General features: G+C 37.4%; 1 long non-coding RNA gene across 1 annotated transcript; it reads left to right on the top strand.

Annotated features, from left to right (window-relative positions):
* Window positions 1-2,753: 2,753 nt before the first annotated feature.
* On the top strand, window positions 2,754-7,042 carry LOC114642843 (uncharacterized). The gene is made up of 2 exons (XR_003714602.1): window positions 2,754-2,955; window positions 6,784-7,042. It is a non-coding gene; the product is annotated as an uncharacterized LOC114642843 (long non-coding RNA).
* Window positions 7,043-7,373: the final 331 nt, after the last annotated feature.

Here is a 7,373-nt window from a genome sequence, read left to right as displayed (position 1 = left end):
CTATTTTCAGTGAAATTAATTATATATCTGTATTTCTTTTTTGGGATAACTGTTGAAACTGTAAAAAACTGTCATGCAAGCAACACATTAGAAGCCATCTAGATATAAAGGTTTAAATCGTTAATAAAATGTATTAAAATAAATATGCTTTAAGTGAAACAGCCAATAAAAGTAGAATTTCCCAGTTTTCTTGTAATATGCAAGTGTTTTGCAGACAGGGACAGAGCAGGCACCATTGTCATCTTATATTTTGTCTCCACACAAAAATCTTGTTAATCTTCAAGAAGCTTTTCATTCATAGGATACATTTAAAACAGCACATTCTCTTTTAAATTGTTAGGTATATAGCTGGCACTCAGATGACCAGTATTAAACAGGGAAGAATTCCTTTTCACTTTATATTGTTTAGTAACAAGTGAACAATGCACAAACATGCATGAATTCAGGAGTGTAGGTATCCATACAGCACCATCTGCTGACTTACAGTGGAACTGCCACTGCCTGAGATCAGAAACCACTGGGTCTCTGAGCAGGAGGTTAATGTTCTTTGAACTAGCTTTGACAGAATGCATATTTTATTTTTGGCTCAGTTTTAACAAACATTTAAATATTCTGGAGCAAAGAATAAAAAGAGAGAAAGCATCAAACATATTCTGCTTGACTGGGAAATATCAGCTAGAATTGTTATTTTGGCAAGGACCAAGAGACAAATAAAATATATATCTTTGATTAATATGCAAAGAAGTAGTCAATAATAACAGACACATGTCTGGTGCTAGAAAAGACAAAAGCTCAATCATCAAAGTAAAAAGGGAGTTCTAAAAAATCAAACTCAAAATTTGAAAGTAGAAGGTCCTAAATTTAACTAAACATGGCTTGCTCTAACTGCAATAAGTCTTTGAACAGCATTGTGACAAAGTATTCATTTATCCAAACATATTATATAGGTGAGAAAACATGACTTATGTAAGTGCAGGAGTGGGTGGACTGCTGTTCTAACTGGTTTTGAGGAAAACTCGCCACTTGGCCAGGAGGCAATAATGGAAAGAGTGCAAGAATGGTGACACAACCTAGTTGGGAACATCCTATGTTTCTATTCCATTTTTTGGAGGAACAATTAAAGAACTGGCAATTCCTCCTCCAGAACGAAAAGTGGTAGTGCTCCCCTGACTGGGTCACAGTATGGACACCCGCAGGGCTCCCGGGGATTTATAGTATGGAAGGACAACCCTTAGGCCCACCACAGTGTAATTTTGAAATTCCTAAAAGGACAGCTTGTTCCAATATTGGTTCCATCTTTTTCCTACAGCTCTAGGTATATTAAGCATGTGACATCTTTTACTGTATAATACTTTTGCATTTCATTACCTACTTGTCTTTAATCCATGCAGTGCTCTTATCCAACCTAATATGAATGATAACATTTTCAATTATGTAACAACTTCTAATCCATTCAGGGCGGAAACTGATCCCAAGTCGACAGGCCTTGCGCTTGACAAGACATCAGGCCTACCCTCTTCCTCCCTGTGCTGCCCGTCAGAACCAGCCTATGAGCACGTTGAACCAAATACCAATGTTTATTTTATATATAGGATATCAAACACAATATAATTATTATAGTAGCTGAGTAAATAAGAGATAAAACATAATTTACTTAAGAACATCTAATTGTGTAACCTGACTTGAAAGGCACATGTGTTGCATTTATAGTAATAATTAAACACATATACAGTAAAAAGTGTGAAAACACATCCTGGAATAACAGGAATTAGAATAACACTGTCATTGTTTCATTGTTCATTCATACTGGGACTGTCTTTACTAAACTCTAGCAAACAATGTGGCACTGAATTTTGCTGACATGCAACATCCAGGACTGCAAATACTATATACGTCGAGTACTGCAGCAGGTAGTGAGTCGTACCTGACCGATTCAGTAGAGTTAAAAACAACCATGTTATAGAAATCAACATCTCTGGAGTTGTGTCAAGGAAAATCCCATAATGCCTCATTGTGACTGCTACTACCATGTCAGACGTTTTCTTTCTTTTTAATTGTATTGCTTTTTAGTCATTCTGGTATGTGTTCAGACCATATTGTGTGTTTATTTATTATTTATTGAATTTCTGTAAAAAGTCAAATTTCCCTTGGACAAATAAAGTTAAATCTATCTATCTATCTATCTATCTATCTATCTATCTATCTATCTATCTATCTATCTATCTATCTATCTATCTATCTAAAAACCCACTCAGACAAGGGGGCATGCCTCCACACAAACAGCAACCTGAAGCGGGAGTGAGGGAAAAGCACTGACTACTGTTATAAAAAAATTTACAGCATTAAATATGCAGCCATTACAGCTAAGAGTAAATTCGTTTTGAGGGCTGCAGATGTCAACTATATTCATATTATTAAGTGACCTGCACACGAAATGTACAGTATAAGTGACATTTGAAACGCTGGGACGTGATGTTCAGAGTTAATATCCATAGTCCCCTCATAAAGCCATTGATCTTTTGTTGTAATAAGTAAAATCATAGCTCAAACAAATGATCCAAAAACAGTTGTCAGATTTATAAAATTAACAGAGCAAAAAAAGTTTAAAGAAAGAAGGTTCCAGGAATATCTGCTACATTTCTTTATGAATCAACCTTTCGGTGCGATTTGTAATGCTTTGGCAATACAGAATGTGTTGTCAATAAAGCACAACAGAATTGAAAGAGAGAGAGAGAGAGAGAGAGAGATGGAAATCCAGAGGTAAAACAAACTTCCGGTGAAAAAACATGAAAGGTCATTTGTTAGGAGGAATTCAGCGTGTCAAATGCAGTACTGAATGAGAAAAAAGAAAATGGAGAATGAAGCAGCTGAAATGGGAGGAGGACATGTGGTAGGAAGAGGAGGAGGAGTGATTCATGCCAGGATGGACTCGAGCCAATGAACGTTAGCTGGGAGGTAGGGAAGGAAGGAGTGTGCGTGTGTGTGTGCGTGTGAGAGAGAAAGAGCAGTCACATGTTTGTTTCTTCTCTCTGCTTCATTAGATTTTTCTTTTTATAAATATTAGCATTAGTGCTGATCAACATGTTACAAACTACTAAATAACTTTCAAGCTAGCACTTTCCATTTAGATAAAGAGAAAGAAGTACATGAATAGGAATAGTGCGATTAAATAACTGTAAGGCAATTTATTGCATTTCTCTGTTCATTTCTGTGATGTATGGACTTTTGCTTAGCTTGTCAATTTTGCAAGTGCATACAGGTCTGCTGTAACTTATCTGATATCTAAATAAAGAGGCAGAGTGAGAGACCAAAAACTGCAAATCTAAACTGAGACATATTCTTCTGTGCAGTTTACTTGCCAGCATTTGACTCCTTGAATCAAAGTGAGGAGTGTTTTCCATATGTACACAATAAAGTGGCACATTTCCAAAGTTGAGACGCCAGGGCTTGAATACCAGCACTGTTGAAGTGGTGGATTTATCAGTGCAGGAGGAAATATGCTTACTACTTTAAAAAGTATTTTGTAAGACATAATGACAGGCTAAAAGAAAGACCGCTAGTGTTACTTTAAGTGTAAACAAGTTTGCCTATTATTAGCCTGTTAATAGCAGGATATTCCCAGGGTACATGTATTGGAAGAGTGTTACATACTATGCCATTGCAAAAGTATACACAGTGCAATAGAGTCTAGCTGCGGACCTCCAGAACTCTCCATTAAGGAGGTTGTTGCTTTATATAATATGCCAGTATAACACCTGGTTAAATTGGATAAGATTGGGGTTTGTGTGGTAGGGGTGGGGGTTATCTGACTCAATTCAAGTGAACCAGGTGACAAAAACCTGCAATCCAAATGGCTGCCCAGCGGAGCTACTGACTCACAGAGCTGCAGAGGTCTGCAGCTGGACCTGCCTCACACAATGTCACTTATTCAATTTATATTTCAAAAGCAGCCCACTCAGGCAGCTAATTGTCATATGATTATTTTTATATTAAATCGTTACTGATTTCCAGTCTTCCAGTAGCTTGAAACATTCACAAAAATGGACAGTACAAATTACCAAAGAATGACATCATCCATCCAGCCATCCTTTTCTAGCCCACTTACAGTATGTAGTTCAAGGTCACATGTGCTGAGGCAGCATTATAGGGAGCCAACTGTGGTTATGAGGCCAATCCATGACAGGGTACAGTTACACACGCACGCATCCACACACACTTATAGTGGGCCAATGTAGAGTCACACACTAACCCCAGGAATGGATAATGTGCTAAACACTTTTCCAGCTAAATATTTCAAAATTGAAAAGCAAAGTTTCATTTTTGCAGTCTATAACCTAAGCCATCAACCAGATGGCTAATACGAATAAAATACATTACAATTTTATAATACACGGAGATTGAAAACCATATTAACGGAAAATAATCAGGCTGCTCAGCTCTGTAACCTAACATGCTTGTGTCTGCCACAGCCTGATGGACGGGGTTGGACCCTGCAAACACAACACATCATCAGACATTTAGGGATAACAAAGTTACTGAGAGGAATTTTTTACTTTTTACATTTATCAATGTATATTCATGTGTATTCAATATCAGCAGGATTAATTAATTATTAATCCACTGGTAATTAATTTTTTCTCATGTACGAGTATGTCAGTTTGAGTCTGAATTTGAATTTGAGACCATAAAAACACCCATTAGAAATGCTGTAAATTCAGAGGACCATACAGACATATTTTAAGGTCTTTGGGATGGAGTTGCAGAGACATTTTCAGCTGAGTGGTATAAAATGGAATGAACACAAAACAGGTGTAAGAGAGATAAAGGAATGATCTGAAATTAAAATGGATGTAAGAAAATGATACGTGCATCATGTGAAGGCCAAAGAAAAGGGGAACAATAAAAAAAAAATTTCAACTCCAAATTGAATGATACATTGGCCTCTCAGATGGAACTTTGCAATTTTTAAAGCTCTTGGGTGAACTTCCATTCTGTTCTCCCCATCTTGAAAGCCTCACCCCATTGTTACCAGCCCATTTATAAGAGCCAGACACTGAAGCAAGGCTGTGTGCCACCTGACCCATCAGTCACACTAGTAGAATATCAAGCTTATCTAATGACTACAAACAAAACTACTGTACACTCTAGTGTCCTGTGTGAACTTGATAAGCCCCCAGACATGCTCGTGTTTGATTTGGGCCTGTGTAAACTCAGCACTAGGGACCAAATTAATATATTTACTGTTTTCCATGTCTTCTGCACAAACTCTCTGACTATTCTGGCACATCCCATTACAGTATATGATTCCTTACAGATACTTACCTTGTCTTTTTAATTTGTTTTTTCATTTTGTCCCGGAAGTACTCAACTAGCTCTAAACTTTCTGACTCTGTCCTGTAAAACTTAATAGAAATGTCTCAAGTTTTAAAATAAACAATATATAAAAATATACGTGGGAAAGAACAAAACTAAATTTAACCTAGGGAAAAAAAAAAGGTCTGTGTTGAGGCCTTAATTTATGCTGCTTCAATGCTGGCCGAGTTTATAAGGTGATTAATTAATCCTCTGTTGTCGTGAGCAGGTAAGCACCAATAACTCTACATAAACCTGCTTGGAGTCCTCTTGAACAAAGTAACCTATTAATTGTTTTTTGCCTCAGTTTTGAAGCCCAGCAGTAGTAGGAACCAGGAGGACAACAAGGGGAACCTCCTCAAAGTTACAATAATGGAAGGGTTGGACAAACTGCCTGGTTAAACTGCTGGATAGGATACTTGGACATCTTTGGAACATCCTGAATGTTTTCAAAAGAGACACATTAAATAGTCTGAACAACCTTTCTTTGTTTATAAACTTTCTTACGTTCTTTGTGTTTCAGCTATTGTGTGAGGGTATTGAGAACACTTGAGAAACATACAGCTTAAGAACATTCCTCCACTGACAGTGAGCTTAATGTAACTAGCATCCTGTTCACTGTTTGTTTTATTCTAGTTATGCAACTGTGATTTTTGAAAGTTTCAAAAGGTTTAAAAACATTCCATGAGCAATTTGAAATGCAGAGGTACTGTAGCTTGAAGAACCTGTCACGGTTGCAGAACAGTCAACTCCTAAAGAAAGGAAGGAAAGAAAGTTAACAAGCTACAAATGATACTGCTCATCCTGGAAGTGTTGCATAGTTTAAATTATTCACAATTTTTAAATATTAAAAACAAATTTTTCTCATTACTGTAAGTATGACACTGATACACACATTGATTGACCTTTTTTTTCCATGTTTTTCCTTTGAAAATTTTTTTAGATGTCTAATATTAAGTATAAAAGGCCGACTTCATAAAAATGAGTTATTTTTCAAAGTAAATAAATATGAATGTATATTGACATTTAATTATATTACATACCAGAACTGCAACTGGTCTAAATCACTTATGGAGAATCTGCATTTTATGGAAGTACCAATGCAAAATGGTGGTGCAGTAGCTAGCATAGTACTGGTATCAAATGGAATAGAACTCAGATCTTTGTTGGGTACTTTGGTTTCATCCTGCATCTCCAAATATGTGCATTTTAGCTAAGCTGGCAATTCTAAACTGAGCTGGTGTGGATGTGCTAATATGTACACTTTGTGCCTGGTCCAGGGTTAGTTTATACATTATGTGCAGTGCTGCCAGGAGAAGACTCTAACCCACACAACCCTTAATTGACTGAATTTGTTTCAGAATAGTATGTTATTTTATTAAATAACCCATCTACAGCAACTACTAATCTCAGGTTTTGGTATTATTTCAGAATCTTTTTAGGTCTCTTCCTAAAACACCATGCCATGATCGGCCATGTTCCTGGTCCTGTCTCCACTAGTGCATGAGCAAGACAGCCCACTACAGTCTGCACTATGTCATTTGTCCTCTGGAGGAACAGCAACACAAGACTTCATTAAATGTGTCATATGAGACTTCCATCTCCATGACCCTGTGGTACAATGTATAGAAACTTGTATGACCTTTGAAATAAAAATTAATTATTAGCTGAAAACAAAGCATTATCAAAAGAGGTCTGATGCTATATTAATTAATGTTTGTAATTATAAAATAAAGGGTGGCACTGTGGCGCAGTGGTAGTGCTGCTGCCTCGCAGTTAGGAGACCTGGGTTTGCTTCCCGGGTCCTCCCTGCGTGTAGTTTGCATGTTCTCCCTGTGTCTGCATGGGTTTCCTCCCACAGTCCAAAGACATGCAGGTTAGGTGTATTGGCGAGTCTAAATTGTGTCTGATGTGTGGTGGGTGTGCTCTGTGGTGGGCTGGTGCCCTGCCTGGGTTTTGTTTCCTGCCTTGCGCACTGTGTTGGCTGGGATTTGCTGCAGCAGACTCCTGTGACCCTGTAG

The sequence above is a fragment of the Erpetoichthys calabaricus genome, chromosome 2, assembly GCF_900747795.2.
Source record: "Erpetoichthys calabaricus chromosome 2, fErpCal1.3, whole genome shotgun sequence".
In the NCBI taxonomy this organism is placed as follows: Eukaryota; Metazoa; Chordata; class Cladistia; order Polypteriformes; family Polypteridae; genus Erpetoichthys; species Erpetoichthys calabaricus.
This window is presented reverse-complemented; position numbering and strand designations above follow the sequence as displayed.